Raw genomic sequence first — 17,910 nt, forward strand, 5'->3', positions numbered from 1 at the left:
CCAGCCCACTGCTCCCGACAGGACAGGACACACCGACTCTGCTCTCCAGCCCACTGCTCTCGACAGGACAGGACACACAGACTCTGCTCTCCAGCCCACTGCTCTCGACAGGACAGGATACACAGACTCTGCTCTCCAACCCACTGCTCCCGACAGGGCAGCACTCACAGACTCTGCTCTCCAGCCCACTGCTCCCGACAGGACAGCACACACAGACTCTGGTCTCCAGCCCACTGCTCTCGAAAGGACAGGACACACCAACTCTGCTCTCCAGCCCACTGCTCCCGACAGGGCAGGACACACAGACTCTGCTCTCCAGCCCACTGCTCTCAACACGACAGGACATACAGACTCTGCTCTCCAGCCCACTGCTCCCGACAGGACAGCACACACAGACTCTGGTCTCCAGCCCACTGCTCGCGACAGGACAGGACACACAGACTCTGCTCTCCGGCCCACTGCTCCCGACAGGACAGGAGACACAGACTCTGCTCTCCACCCCACTGCTCCCGACAGGACAGCACACAGAGACTCTGGTCTACAGCCCACTGCTCTCGACAGGACAGGACACACAGACTCTGCTCTCCAGCCCACTGCTCTTGACACGACAGGACACACAGACTCTGCTCTCCAGCCCACTGCTCTCGACACGACAGGACATACAGACTCTGCTCTCCAGCCCACTGCTCCCGACAGGACAGCACACACAGACTCTGCTCTCCAGCCCACTGCTCGCGACAGGACAGGACACACAGACTCTGCTCTCCAGCCCACTGCTCCCGACAGGACAGGACACACAGACTCTGCTCTCCACCCCACTGCTCCCGACAGGACAGCACACAGAGACTCTGGTCTACAGCCCACTGTTCTCGACAGGACAGGACACACAGACTCTGCTCTCTAGCCCACTGCTCCCGACAGGACAGCACACACAGACTCTGCTCTCCAGCCCACTGCTCCCGACAGGACAGTGCACACAGACTCTGCTCTCCAGCCCACTGCTCCCGACAGGACAGGACACACAGACTCTGCTCTCCAGCCCACTGCTCCCGACAGGACAGGACACACCGACTCTGCTCTCCAGCCCACTGCTCTCGACAGGACAGGACACACAGACTCTGCTCTCCAGCCCACTGCTCTCGACAGGACAGGACACACAGACATTGCTCTCCAGCCCACTGCTCTCAACAGGACAGGACACACAGACTCTGCTCTCCAGCCCACTGCTCCCGACAGGACAGCACACACAGACTCTGCTCTCCAGACCACTGCTCTCGACAGGACAGGACACACAGGCTCTGCTCTCCAGTCCACTGCTCCCGACAGGACAGGACACACAGACTCTGCTCTCCAGCCCACTGCTCTCGACACGACAGGACACACAGACTCTGCTCTCCAGCACACTGCTCCCGACAGGACAGGACACACAGACACTGGTCTCCAGCCCACTGCTCCCGACAGGACAGGACACACAGACTCTGCTCTCCAACCCACTGCTCCCGACAGGACAGGACACACAGACTCTGCTCTCCAGCCCACTGCTCCCGACAGGACAGGACACACAGACTCTGCTCTCCAGCCCACTGCTCTCGACAGGACAGGATACACAGACTCTGCTCTCCAGCCCACTGCTCCCGACATGACAGGACACACAGACTCTGCTATCCAACCCACTGCTCCCGACAGGACAGGACACACAGACTCTGCTCTCCAGCCCACTGCTCCCGACAGGACAGGACACACAGACTCTGCTCTCCAACCCACTGCTCCCGACAGGACAGGACACACAGACTCTGCTCTCCAGCTCACTGCTCCCGACAGGACAGGACACACAGACTCTGGTCACCAGCCCACTGCTCTCGACAGGACAGGACACACCGAATCTGCTCTCCAGCCCACTGCTCCCGACAGGAAAGGACACACAGACTCTGGTCTCCAGCCCACTGCTCTCGACAGGACAGGACACACCGACTCTGCTCTCCAGCCCACTGCTCCCGACAGGAAAGGTCACACAGACTCTGCTCTCCAGCCCACTGCTCTCGACACGACAGGACACACAGACTCTGCTCTCCAGCCCACTGCTCTCGACACGACAGGACATACAGACTCTGCTCTCCAGCCCACTGCTCCCGACAGGACAGCACGCACAGACTCTGCTCTCCAGCCCACTGCTCCCGACAGGACAGCACAAACAGACTCTGCTCTCCAGCCCACTGCTCCCGACAGGACAGCACACACAGACTCTGCTCTCCAGCCCACTGCTCCCGACAGGACAGGACACTCAGACTCTGCTCTCCATCCCACTGCTCCCGACAGGACAGGACACACAGACTCTGCTCTCCCGCCCACTGCTCTCGACAGGACAGGACACACAGAATCTGATGTCCAGCCCACTGCTCCCGACAGGACAGCACACAGACTCTGCTCTCCAGCCCACTGCTCTCGACAGGAGAGGACACACAGACTCTGGTCTCCAGCGCAGTGCTCCCGACAGGACAGCACACAGACTCTGCTCTCCAGCCCACTGCTCGCGACAGGACAGGACACACAGACTCTGCTCTCCAGCCCACTGCTCTCGACAGTTCAGAACACACAGACTATGCTCTCCAGCCCACTGCTCCCGACAGGACAGGACACACAGACTCTGCTCTCCAGCCCACTGCTCTCGACAGGACAGCACACACAGACTCTGCTCTCCAGCCCACTGCTCCCGACAGGACAGGACACACAGACTCTGCTCTCCAGCCCACTGCTCCCGACAGGACAGCACACACAGACTCTGCTCTCCAGCCCACTGCTCCTGACAGGACAGGACACACAGACTCTGCTCTCCAGCCCACTGCTCTCGACAGGACAGACAGACTCTGCTCTCCAGCCCACTGCTCCCGACAGGACAGCACACACAGACTCTGCTCTCCAGCCCACTGCTCCTGACAGGACAGGACACACAGACTCTGCTCTCCAACCCACTGCTCCCGACAGGACAGGACACACAGACTCTGCTCTCCAGCCCACTGCTCCCGACAGGACAGGACACACAGACTCTGCTCTCCAGCCCACTGCTCCCGACAGGACAGGATACACAGACTCTGCTCTCCAGCCCACTGCTACCGGCAGGACAGCACACACAGACTCTGCTCTCCAGCCGACTGCTCTCGAAAGGACAGGACACACCAACTCTGCTCTCCAGCCCACTGCTCCCGACAGGGCAGGACACACAGACTCTGCTCTCCAGCCCACTGCTCTTGACACGACAGGACACACAGACTCTGCTCTCCAGCCCACTGCTCTCGACACGACAGGACATACAGACTCTGCTCTCCAGCCCACTGCTCCCGACAGGACAGCACACACAGACTCTGGTCTCCAGCCCACTGCTCGCGACAGGACAGGACACACAGACTCTGCTCTCCAGCCCACTGCTCCCGACAGGACAGGACACACAGACTCTGCTCTCCACCCCACTGCTCCCGACAGGACAGCACACAGAGACTCTGGTCTACAGCCCACTGCTCTCGACAGGTCAGCACACACAGACTCTGCTCTCCAGCCCACTGCTCCCGACAGGCCAGTACACACAGACTCTGCTCTCCAGCCCACTGCTCCCGACAGGACAGGACACACAGACTCTGCTCTCCAGCCCACTGCTCCCGACAGGACAGGACACACCGACTCTGCTCTCCAGCCCACTGCTCTCGACAGGACAGGACACACAGACTCTGCTCTCCAGCCCACTGCTCTCGACAAGACAGGACACACAGACTCTGCTCTCCAGCCCACTGCTCTCAACAGGACAGGACACACAGACTCTGCTCTCCAGCCCACTGCTCCCGACAGGACAGCACACACAGACTCTGCTCTCCAGACCACTGCTCTTGACAGGACAGGACACACAGGCTCTGCTCTCCAGTCCACTGCTCCCGACAGGACAGAACACACAGACTCTGCTCTCCAGCCCACTGCTCTCGACACGACAGGACACACAGACTCTGCTCTCCAGCACACTGCTCCCGACAGGACAGGACACACAGACACTGGTCTCCAGCCCACTGCTCCCGACAGGACAGGACACACAGACTCTGCTCTCCAACCCACTGCTCCCGACAGGACAGGACACACAGACTCTGCTCTCCAGCTCACTGCTCCCGACAGGACAGGACACACAGACTCTGCTCTCCAGCCCACTGCTCCCGACAGGACAGGACACACAGACTCTGCTCTCCAGCCCACTGCTCTCGACAAGACAGGATACACAGACTCTGCTCTCCAGCCCACTGCTCCCGACATGACAGGACACACAGACTCTGCTCTCCAACCCACTGCTCCCGACAGGACAGGACACACAGACTCTGCTCTCCAGCCCACTGCTCCCGACAGGACAGGACACACAGACTCTGCTCTCCAACCCACTGCTCCCGACAGGACAGGACACACAGACTCGGCTCTCCAGCTCACTGCTCCCGACAGGACAGGACACACAGACTCTGCTCTCCAGCCCACTGCTCCCGACAGGACAGGACACACAGACTCTGCTCTCCAGTCCACTGCTCTCGACAGGACAGGACACACAGACTCTGCTCTCCAGCCCACTGCTCCCGACAGGACAGCACACACAGACTCTGGACTCCAGCCCGCTGCTCTCGGCAGGACAGGACACACAGACTCTGCTCTCCAGCCCACTGCCCCCGACAGGACAGGACACACAGACTCTGCTCTCCAGCCCACTGCCCCCGACAGGACAGCACACACAGTCTGTGCTCTCCAGCCCACTGCTCCCGACAGGACAGGATACACAGTCTCTGCTCTCCAGCCCACTGCCCCCGACAGGACAGGACACACAGACTCTGCTCTCCAGCCCACTGCCCCCGACAGGACAGCACACACAGTCTGTGCTCTCCAGCCCACTGCTCCCGACAGGACAGGATACACAGTCTCTGCTCTCCAGCCCACTGCTCCCGACACGACAGCACACACAGACTCTGGTCTCCAGCCACTGCTCCCGACAGGACAGGACACACAGACTCTGCTCTCCAGCCCACTGCTCCCGACAGGACAGCACACACAGACTCTGCTCTCCAGCCCACTGCTCCCGACAGGACAGCACACACAGACTCTGCTCTCCAGCCCACTGCTCCCGACAGGACAGGACACTCAGACTCTGCTCTCCATCCCACTGCTCCCGACAGGACAGGACACACAGACTCTGCTCTCCCGCCCACTGCTCTCGACAGGACAGGACACACAGAATCTGCTCTCCAGCCCACTGCTCTCGACAGGAGAGGACACACAGATTCTGGTCTCCAGCCCACTGCTCCCAACAGGACAGCACACAGACTCTGCTCTCCAGCCCACTGCTCGCGACAGGACAGGACACACAGACTCTGCTCTCCAGCCCACTGCTCTCGACAGTTCAGAACACACAGACTATGCTCTCCAGCCCACTGCTCCCGACAGGACAGGACACACAGACTCTGCTCTCCAGCCCACTGCTCTCGACAGGACAGCACACACAGACTCTGCTCTCCAGCCCACTGCTCCCGACAGGACAGGACACACAGACTCTGCTCTCCAGCCCACTGCTCCCGACAGGACAGCACACACAGACTCTGCACTCCAGCCCACTGCTCCTGACAGGACAGGACACACAGACTCTGCTCTCCAGCCCACTGCTCTCGAAAGGACAGACAGACTCTGCTCTCCAGCCCACTGCTCCCGACAGGACAGGACACACAGACTCTGCTCTCCAACCCACTGCTCTCGACAGGACAGGACACACAGATTCTGGTCTCCAGCCCACTGCTCCCGACAGGACAGCACACACAGACTCTGCTATCCAGCCCACTGCTCCCGACAGGACAGGACACACAGACTCTGCTCTCCAGCCCACTGCTCTCGACAGGACAGGACACACAGACTCTGCTCTCCAGCCCACTGCTCCCAACAGGACAGGACACACAGACTCTGCTCTCCAGCCCACTGCTCCCGACAGGACAGGACACACAGACTCTGCTCTCCAGCCCACTGCTACCGACAGGACAGCACACACAGACTCTGCTCTCCAGCCCACTGCTCCCGACAGGACAGCACACAGACTCTGCTCTCCAGTCCACTGCTCCAGACAGGACAGGACACACAGACTCTGCTCTCCAGCCCACTGCTCTCGACAGGACAGGACACACAGACTCTGCTCTCCAGCCCACTGCTCCCGACAGGACAGCACACACAGACTCTGCTCTCCAGCCCACTGCTCCCGACAGGACAGGACACACAGACTCTGCTCTCCAGCCCACTGCTCTCGACAGGACAGCACACACAGACTCTGCTCTCCAGCCCACTGCTCCCGACAGGACAGCACACACAGACTCTGGTCTCCAGCCCACTGCTCGCGACAGGACAGGACACACAGACTCTGCTCTCCAGCCCACTGCTCCCGACAGGACAGGACACACAGACTCTGCTCTCCAGCCCACTGCTCTCGACAGGACAGGACACACAGACTCTGCTCTCCAGCCCACTGCTCCTGACAGGACAGGACACACAGACTCTGGTCTACAGCCCACTGCTCTCGACAGGACAGGACACACAGACTCTGGTCTACAGCCCACTGCTCTCGACAGGACAGGACACACAGACTCTGCTCTCTAGCCCACTGCTCCCGACAGGTCAGCACACACAGACTCTGCTCTCCAGCCCACTGCTCCCGACAGGACAGTACACACAGACTCTGCTCTCCAGCTCACTGCTCCCGACAGGACAGGACACACAGACTCTGCTCTCCAGCCCACTGCTCCCGACAGGACAGCACACACCGACTCTGCTCTCCAGCCCACTGCTCTCGACAGGACAGGACACACAGACTCTGCTCTCCAGCCCACTGCTCTCGACAGGACAGGACACACAGACTCTGCTCTCCAGCCCACTGCTCTCAACAGGACAGGACACACAGACTCTGCTCTCCAGCCCACTGCTCCCGACAGGACAGCACACACAGACTCTGCTCTCCAGACCACTGCTCTTCACAGGACAGGACACACAGGCTCTGCTTTCCAGTCCACTGCTCCCGACAGGACAGAACACACAGACTCTGCTCTCCAGCCCACTGCTCTCGACACGACAGGACACACAAACTCTGCTCTCCAGCACACTGCTCCCGACAGGACAGGACACACAGACACTGGTCTCCAGCCCACTGCTCCCGACAGGACAGGACACACAGACTCTGCTCTCCAACCCACTGCTCCCGACAGGACAGGACACACAGACTCTGCTCTCCAGCCCACTGCTCCCGACAGGACAGGACACACAGACTCTGCTCTCCAGCCCACTGCTCTCGACAGGACAGGATACACAGACTCTGCTCTCCAGCCCACTGCTCCCGACATGACAGGACACACAGACTCTGCTCTCCAACCCACTGCTCCCGACAGGACAGGACACACAGACTCTGCTCTCCAGCCCACTGCTCCCGACAGGACAGGACACACAGACTCTGCTCTCCAACCCACTGCTCCCGACAGGACAGGACACACAGACTCTGCTCTCCAGCCCACTGCCCCCGACAGGACAGCACACACAGTCTGTGCTCTCCAGCCCACTGCTCCCGACAGGACAGGATACACAGTCTCTGCTCTCCAGCCCACTGCTCCCGACACGACAGCCCACACAGACTCTGGTGTCCAGCCACTGCTCCCGACAGGACAGGACACACAGACTCTGCTCTCCAGCCCACTGCTCCCGACAGGACAGCACACACAGACTCTGCTCGTCAGCCCACTGCTCCCGACAGCACAGGAAACAGAGACTCTGCTCTCCACCCCACTGCTCCCGACAGGACAGCACACACAGACTCTGCTCTCCCGCCCACTGCTCCCGACAGGACAGCACACACAGACTCTGGTCTCCAGCCCACTGCTCCCGACAGGACAGCACACACAGACTCTGCTCTCCAGCCCACTGCTCCCGACAGGACAGGACACACAGACTCTGCTCTCCCGCCCACTGCTCTCGACAGGACAGGACACACAGAATCTGGTGTCCAGCCCACTGCTCCCGACAGGACAGCACACAGACTCTGCTCTCCAGCCCACTGCTCTCGACAGGAGAGGACACACAGATTCTGGTCTCCAGCCCACTGCTCCCGACAGGACAGCACACAGACTCTGCTCTCCAGCCCACTGCTCGCGACAGGACAGGACACACAGACTCTGCTCTCCAGCCCACTGCTCTCGACAGTTCAGAACACACAGACTATGCTCTCCAGCCCACTGCTCCCGACAGGACAGGACACACAGACTCTGCTCTCCAGCCCACTGCTCTCGACAGGACAGCACACACAGACTCTGCTCTCCAGCCCACTGCTCCCGACAGGACAGGACACACAGACTCTGCTCTCCAGCCCACTGCTCCCGACAGGACAGCACACACAGACTCTGCTCTCCAGCCCACTGCTCCTGACAGGACAGGACACACAGACTCTGCTCTCCAGCCCACTGCTCTCGACAGGACAGACAGACTCTGCTCTCCAGCCCACTGCTCCCGACAGGACAGGACACACAGACTCTGCTCTCCAACCCACTGCTCTCGACAGGACAGGACACACAGATTCTGGTCTCCAGCCCACTGCTCCCGACAGGACAGCACACACAGACTCTGCTATCCAGCCCACTGCTCCCGACAGGACAGGACACACGGACTCTGCTCTCCAGCCCACTGCTCTCGACAGGACAGGACACACAGACTCTGCTCTCCAGCCCACTGCTCCCAACAGGACAGGACACACAGACTCTGCTCTCCAGCCCACTGCTCCCGACAGGACAGGACACACAGACTCTGCTCTCCAGCCCACTGCTACCGACAGGACAGCACACACAGACTCTGCTCTCCAGCCCACTGCTCCCGACAGGACAGCACACAGACTCTGCTCTCCAGTCCACTGCTCCAGACAGGACAGGACACACAGACTCTGCTCTCCAGCCCACTGCTCTCGACAGGACAGGACACACAGACTCTGCTCTCCAGCCCACTGCTCCCGACAGGACAGCACACACAGACTCTGCTCTCCAGCCCACTGCTCCCGACAGGACAGGACACACAGACTCTGCTCTCCAGCCCACTGCTCTCGACAGGACAGCACACACAGACTCTGCTCTCCAGCCCACTGCTCTCGACAGGACAGGACACACAGACTCTGCTCTCCAGCCCACTGCTCCCGATAGGACAGCACACACAGACTCTGCTCTCCAGCCCACTGCTCCCGATAGGACAGCACACACAGACTCTGCTCTCCTGCCCACTGCTCCCGACAGGACAGGACACACAGACTCTGCCCTCCAGCCCACTGCTCCCGACAGGACAGGATACACAAACTCTGCTCTCCAGCCCACTGCTCTCGACAGGACAGGACACACAGACTCTGGTCTCCAGCCCACTGCTCCCGACAGGACAGGAAACACAGACTCTGCTCTCCAGCCCACTGCTCCCGACAGGACAGGACACACAGACTCTGCTCTCCAGCCCACTGCTCCCGACAGGACAAGATACACAAACTCTGCTCTCCAGCCCACTGCTCTCGACAGGACAGGACACACAGACTCTGGTCTCCAGCCCACTGCTCCCGACAGGACAGGACACACAGACTCTGCTCTCCAGCCCACTGCTCCCGACAGGACAGCACACACAGACTCTGGTCTCCAGCCCACTGCCACCGACAGGACAGGATACACAGACTCTGCTCTCCAGCCCACTGCTCTCGACAGGACAGGACACACAGACTCTGCTGTCCAGCCCACTGCTCTCGAAAGGACAGGACACACCAACTCTGCTCTCCAGCCCACTGCTCCCGACAGGGCAGGACACACAGACTCTGCTCTCCAGCCCACTGCTCTTGACACGACAGGACACACAGACTCTGCTCTCCAGCCCACTGCTCTCGACACGACAGGACATACAGACTCTGCTCTCCAGCCCACTGCTCCCGACAGGACAGCACACACAGACTCTGGTCTCAAGCCCACTGCTCGCGACAGGACAGGACACACAGACTCTGCTCTCCAGCCCACTGCTCCCGACAGGACAGGACACACAGACTCTGCTCTCCACCCCACTGCTCCCGATAGGACAGCACACAGAGACTCTGGTCTACAGCCCACTGCTCTCGACAGGACAGGACACACAGACTCTGCTCTCTAGCCCACTGCTCCCGACAGGTCAGCACACACAGACTCGGCTCTCCAGCACACTGCTCCCGACAGGACAGTACACACAGACTCTGCTCTCCAGCCCACTGCTCCCGACAGGACAGGACACACAGACTCTGCTCTCCAGCCCACTGCTCCCGACAGGACAGGACACACCGACTCTGCTCTCCAGCCCACTGCTCTCGACAGGACAGGACACACAGACTCTGCTCTCCAGCCCACTGCTCTCGACAGGACAGGACACACAGACTCTGCTCTCCAGCCCACTGCTCCCGACATGGCAGGACACACAGACTCTGCTCTCCAACCCACTGCTCCCGACAGGACAGGACACACAGACTCTGCTCTCCAGCCCACTGCTCCCGACAGGACAGGACACACAGACTCTGCTCTCCAACCCACTGCTCCCGACAGGACAGGACACACAGACTCTGCTCTCCAGCTCACTGCTCCCGACAGGACAGGACACACAGACTCTGCTCTCCAGCCCACTGCTCCCGACAGGACAGGACACACAGACTCTGCTCTCCAGTCCACTGCTCTCGACAGGACAGGACACACAGACTCTGCTCTCCAGCACACTGCTCCCGACAGGACAGCAAACACAGACTCTGGACTCCAGCCCGCTGCTCTCGGCAAGACAGGACACACAGACTCTGCTCTCCAGCCCACTGCCCCCGACAGGACAGGACACACAGACTCTGCTCTCCAGCCCACTGCCCCCGACAGGACAGCACACACAGTCTGTGCTCTCCAGCCCACTGCTCCCGACAGGAGAGGATACACAGTCTCTGCTCTCCAGCCCACTGCTCCCGACACGACAGCACACACAGACTCTGGTCTCCAGCCACTGCTCCCGACAGGACAGGACACACAGACTCTGCTCTCCAGCCCACTGCTCCCGACAGGACAGGACACACAGACTCTGCTCGTCAGCCCACTGCTCCCGACAGGACAGGACACACAGACTCTGCTCTCCACCCCACTGCTCCCGACAGGACAGCACACACAGACTCTGCTCTCCCGCCCACTGCTCCCGACAGGACAGCACACACAGACTCTGGTCTCCAGCCCACTGCTCCCGACAGGACAGCACACACAGACTCTGCTCTCCAGCCCACTGCTCCCGACAGGACAGCACACACAGACTCTGCTCTCCAGCCCACTGCTCCCGACAGGACAGCACACACAGACTCTGCTCTCCAGCCCACTGCTCCCGACAGGACAGGACACTCAGACTCTGCTCTCCATCCCACTGCTCCCGACAGGACAGGACACACAGACTCTGCTCTCCCGCCCACTGCTCTCGACAGGACAGGACACACAGAATCTGGTGTCCAGCCCACTGCTCCCGACAGGACAGCACACAGACTCTGCTCTCCAGCCCACTGCTCTCGACAGGAGAGGACACACAGATTCTGGTCTCCAGCCCACTGCTCCCGACAGGACAGCACACAGACTCTGCTCTCCAGCCCACTGCTCGCGACAGGACAGGACACACAGACTCTGCTCTCCAGCCCACTGCTCTCGACAGTTCAGAACACACAGACTATGCTCTCCAGCCCACTGCTCCCGACAGGACAGGACACACAGACTCTGCTCTCCAGCCCACTGCTCTCGACAGGACAGCACACACAGACTCTGCTCTCCAGCCCACTGCTCCCGACAGGACAGGACACACAGACTCTGCTCTCCAGCCCACTGCTCCCGACAGGACAGCACACACAGACTCTGCTCTCCAGCCCACTGCTCCTGACAGGACAGGACACACAGACTCTGCTCTCCAGCCCACTGCTCTCGACAGGACAGACAGACTCTGCTCTCCAGCCCACTGCTCCCGACAGGACAGGACACACAGACTCTGCTCTCCAACCCACTGCTCTCGACAGGACAGGACACACAGTTTCTGGTCTCCAGCCCACTGCTCCCGACAGGACAGCACACACAGACTCTGCTATCCAGCCCACTGCTCCCGACAGGACAGGACACACAGACTCTGCTCTCCAGCCCACTGCTCTCGACAGGACAGGACACACAGACTCTGCTCTCCAGCCCACTGCTCCCAACAGGACAGGACACACAGACTCTGCTCTCCAGCCCACTGCTCCCGACAGGACAGGACACACAGACTCTGCTCTCCAGCCCACTGCTACCGACAGGACAGCACACACAGACTCTGCTCTCCAGCCCACTGCTCCCGACAGGACAGCACACAGACTCTGCTCCCCAGTCCACTGCTCCAGACAGGACAGGACACACAGACTCTGCTCTCCAGCCCACTGCTCCCGACAGGACAGCACACACAGACTCTGCTCTCCAGCCCACTGCTCCCGACAGGACAGCACACACAGACTCTGCTCTCCAGCCCACTGCTCCCGACAGGACAGCACACACAGACTCTGCTCACCAGCCCACTGCTCCCGACAGGACAGGACACTCAGACTCTGCTCTCCATCCCACTGCTCCCGACAGGACAGGACACACAGACTCTGCTCTCCCGCCCACTGCTCTCGACAGGGCAGGACACACAGAATCTGGTGTCCAGCCCACTGCTCCCGACAGGACAGCACACAGACTCTGCTCTCCAGCCCACTGCTCTCGACAGGAGAGGACACACAGATTCTGGTCTCCAGCCCACTGCTCCCGACAGGACAGCACACAGACTCTGCTCTCCAGCCCACTGCTCGCGACAGGACAGGACACACAGACTCTGCTCTCCAGCCCACTGCTCTCGACAGTTCAGAACACACAGACTATGCTCTCCAGCCCACTGCTCCCGACAGGACAGGACACACAGACTCTGCTCTCCAGCCCACTGCTCTCGACAGGACAGCACACACAGACTCTGCTCTCCAGCCCACTGCTCTCGACAGGACAGACAGACTCTGCTCTCCAGCCCACTGCTCCCGACAGGACAGGACACACAGACTCTGCTCTCCAACCCACTGCTCTCGACAGGACAGGACACACAGATTCTGGTCTCCAGCCCACTGCTCCCGACAGGACAGCACACACAGACTCTGCTATCCAGCCCACTGCTCCCGACAGGACAGGACACACAGACTCTGCTCTCCAGCCCACTGCTCTCGACAGGACAGGACACACAGACTCTGCTCTCCAGCCCACTGCTCCCAACAGGACAGGACACACAGACTCTGCTCTCCAGCCCACTGCTCCCGACAGGACAGGACACACAGACTCTGCTCTCCAGCCCACTGCTACCGACAGGACAGCACACACAGACTCTGCTCTCCAGCCCACTGCTCCCGACAGGACAGCACACAGACTCTGCTCTCCAGTCCACTGCTCCAGACAGGACAGGACACACAGACTCTGCTCTCCAGCCCACTGCTCTCGACAGGACAGGACACACAGACTCTGCTCTCCAGCCCACTGCTCCCGACAGGACAGCACACACAGACTCTGCTCTCCAGCCCACTGCTCCCGACAGGACAGGACACACAGACTCTGCTCTCCAGCCCACTGCTCTCGACAGGACAGCACACACAGACTCTGCTCTCCAGCCCACTGCTCTCGACAGGACAGGACGCACAGACTCTGCTCTCCAGCCCACTGCTCCCGATAGGACAGCACACACAGACTCTGCTCTCCAGCCCACTGCTCCCGATAGGACAGCACACACAGACTCTGCTCTCCTGCCCACTGCTCCCGACAGGACAGGACACACAGACTCTGCCCTCCAGCCCACTGCTCCCGACAGGACAGGATACACAAACTCTGCTCTCCAGCCCACTGCTCTCGACAGGACAGGACACACAGACTCTGGTCTCCAGCCCACTGCTCCCGACAGGACAGGAAACACAGACTCTGCTCTCCAGCCCACTGCTCCCGACAGGACAGGACACACAGACTCTGCTCTCCAGCCCACTGCTCCCGACAGGACAAGATACACAAACTCTGCTCTCCAGCCCACTGCTCTCGACAGGACAGGACACACAGACTCTGGTCTCCAGCCCACTGCTCCCGACAGGACAGGACACACAGACTCTGCTCTCCAGCCCACTGCTCCCGACAGGACAGCACACACAGACTCTGGTCTCCAGCCCACTGCCACCGACAGGACAGGATACACAGACTCTGCTCTCCAGCCCACTGCTCTCGACAGGACAGAACACACAGACTCTGCTGTCCAGCCCACTGCTCTCGAAAGGACAGGACACACCAACTCTGCTCTCCAGCCCACTGCTCCCGACAGGGCAGGACACACAGACTCTGCTCTCCAGCCCACTGCTCTTGACACGACAGGACACACAGACTCTGCTCTCCAGCCCACTGCTCTCGACACGACAGGACATACAGACTCTGCTCTCCAGCCCACTGCTCCCGACAGGACAGCACACACAGACTCTGGTCTCCAGCCCACTGCTCGCGACAGGACAGGACACACAGACTCTGCTCTCCAGCCCACTGCTCCCGACAGGACAGGACACACAGACTCTGCTCTCCACCCCACTGCTCCCGATAGGACAGCACACAGAGACTCTGGTCTACAGCCCACTGCTCTCGACAGGACAGGACACACAGACTCTGCTCTCTAGCCCACTGCTCCCGACAGGTCAGCACACACAGACTCGGCTCTCCAGCCCACTGCTCCCGACAGGACAGTACACACAGACTCTGCTCTCCAGCCCACTGCTCCCGACAGGACAGGACACACAGACTCTGCTCTCCAGCCCACTGCTCCCGACAGGACAGGACACACCGACTCTGCTCTCCAGCCCACTGCTCTCGACAGGACAGGACACACAGACTCTGCTCTCCAGCCCACTGCTCTCGACAGGACAGGACACACAGACTCTGCTCTCCAGCCCACTGCTCCCGACATGACAGGACACACAGACTCTGCTCTCCAACCCACTGCTCCCGACAGGACAGGACACACAGACTCTGCTCTCCAACCCACTGCTCCCGACAGGACAGGACACACAGACTCTGCTCTCCAACCCACTGCTCCCGACAGGACAGGACACACAGACTCTGCTCTCCAGCTCACTGCTCCCGACAGGACAGGACACACAGACTCTGCTCTCCAGCCCACTGCTCCCGACAGGACAGGACACACAGACTCTGCTCTCCAGTCCACTGCTCTCAACAGGACAGGACACACAGACTCTGCTCTCCAGCACACTGCTCCCGACAGGACAGCACACACAGACTCTGGACTCCAGCCCGCTGCTCTCGGCAGGACAGGACACACAGACTCTGCTCTCCAGCCCACTGCCCCCGACAGGACAGGACACACAGACTCTGCTCTCCAGCCCACTGCCCCCGACAGGACAGCACACACAGTCTGTGCTCTCCAGCCCACAGCTCCCGACAGGACAGGATACACAGTCTCTGCTCTCCAGCCCACTGCTCCCGACACGACAGCACACACAGACTCTGGTCTCCAGCCACTGCTCCCGACAGGACAGGACACACAGACTCTGCTCTCCAGCCCACTGCTCCCGACAGGACAGCACACACAGACTCTGCTCGTCAGCCCACTACTCCCGACAGCACAGGAAACACAGACTCTGCTCTCCACCCCACTGCTCCCGACAGGACAGCACACACAGACTCTGCTCTCCCGCCCACTGCTCCCGACAGGACAGCACACACAGACTCTGGTCTCCAGCCCACTGCTCCCGACAGGACAGCACACACAGACTCTGCTCTCCAGCCCACTGCTCCCGACAGGACAGCACACACAGACTCTGCTCTCCAGCCCACTGCTCCCGACAGGACAGCACACACAGACTCTGCTCTCCAGCCCACTGCTCCCGACAGGACAGGACACTCAGACTCTGCTCTCCATCCCACTGCTCCCGACAGGACAGGACACACAGACTCTGCTCTCCCGCCCACTGCTCTCGACAGGACAGGACACACAGAATCTGGTGTCCAGCCCACTGCTCCCGACAGGACAGCACACAGACTCTGCTCTCCAGCCCACTGCTCTCGACAGGAGAGGACACACAGATTCTGGTCTCCAGCCCACTGCTCCCGACAGGACAGCACACAGACTCTGCTCTCCAGCCCACTGCTCGCGACAGGACAGGACACACAGACTCTGCTCTCCAGCCCACTGCTCTCGACAGTTCAGAACACACAGACTCTGCTCTCCAGCCCACTGCTCCCGACAGGACAGGACACACAGACTCTGCTCTCCAGCCCACTGCTCCCGACAGGACAGCACACACAGACTCTGCTCTCCAGCCCACTGCTCCTGACAGGACAGGACACACAGACTCTGCTCTCCAGCCCACTGCTCTCGACAGGACAGACAGACTCTGCTCTCCAGCCCACTGCTCCCGACAGGACAGGACACACAGACTCTGCTCTCCAACCCACTGCTCTCGACAGGACAGGACACACAGATTCTGGTCTCCAGCCCACTGCTCCCGACAGGACAGCACACACAGACTCTGCTATCCAGCCCACTGCTCCCGACAGGACAGGACACACAGACTCTGCTCTCCAGCCCACTGCTCTCGACAGGACAGGACACACAGACTCTGCTCTCCAGCCCACTGCTCCCAACAGGACAGGACACACAGACTCTGCTCTCCAGCCCACTGCTCCCGACAGGACAGGACACACAGACTCTGCTCTCCAGCCCACTGCTACCGACAGGACAGCACACACAGACTCTGCTCTCCAGCCCACTGCTCCCGACAGGACAGCACACAGACTCTGCTCCCCAGTCCACTGCTCCAGACAGGACAGGACACACAGACTCTGCTCTCCAGCCCACTGCTCTCGACAGGACAGGACACACAGACTCTGCTCTCCAGCCCACTGCTCCCGACAGGACAGCACACACAGACTCTGCTCTCCAGCCCACTGCTCCCGACAGGACAGGACACACAGACTCTGCTCTCCAGCCCACTGCTCTCGACAGGACAGCACACACAGACTCTGCTCTCCAGCCCACTGCTCCCGACAGGACAGCACACACAGACTCTGGTCTCCAGCCCACTGCTCGCGACAGGACAGGACACACAGACTCTGCTCTCCAGCCCACTGCTCCCGACAGGACAGGACACACAGACTCTGCTCTCCACGCCACTGCTCCCGACAGGACAGCACACAGAGACTCTGGTCTACAGCCCACTGCTCTCGACAGGACAGGACACACAGACTCTGCTCTCTAGCCCACTGCTCCCGACAGGTCAGCACACACAGACTCTGCTCTCCAGCCCACTTCTCCCGACAGGACAGTACACACAGACTCTGCTCTCCAGCCCACTGCTCCCGACAGGACAGGACACACAGACTCTGCTCTCCAGTCCACTGCTCCCGACAGGACAGGACACACAGACTCTGCTCTCCAGCCCACTGCTCCCGACAGGACAGCACACACAGACTCTGCTCTCCAGACCACTGCTCTTGACAGGACAGGACACACAGGCTCTGCTCTCCAGTCCACTGCTCCCGACAGGACAGAACACACAGACTCTGCTCTCCAGCCCACTGCTCTCGACACGACAGGACACACAGACTCTGCTCTCCAGCACACTGCTCCCGACAGGACAGGACACACAGACACTGGTCTCCAGCCCACTGCTCCCGACAGGACAGGACACACAGACTCTGCTCTCCAACCCACTGCTCCCGACAGGACAGGACACACAGACTCTGCTCTCCAGCCCACTGCTCCCGACAGGACAGGACACACAGACTCTGCTCTCCAGCCCACTGCTCTCGACAG

This window comes from Somniosus microcephalus, unplaced genomic scaffold (assembly GCF_052327205.1).
Source record: "Somniosus microcephalus isolate GS21.2 unplaced genomic scaffold, FLI_Smic_1.0 unresolved_chr1, whole genome shotgun sequence".
NCBI classification, from domain to species: Eukaryota; Metazoa; Chordata; class Chondrichthyes; order Squaliformes; family Somniosidae; genus Somniosus; species Somniosus microcephalus.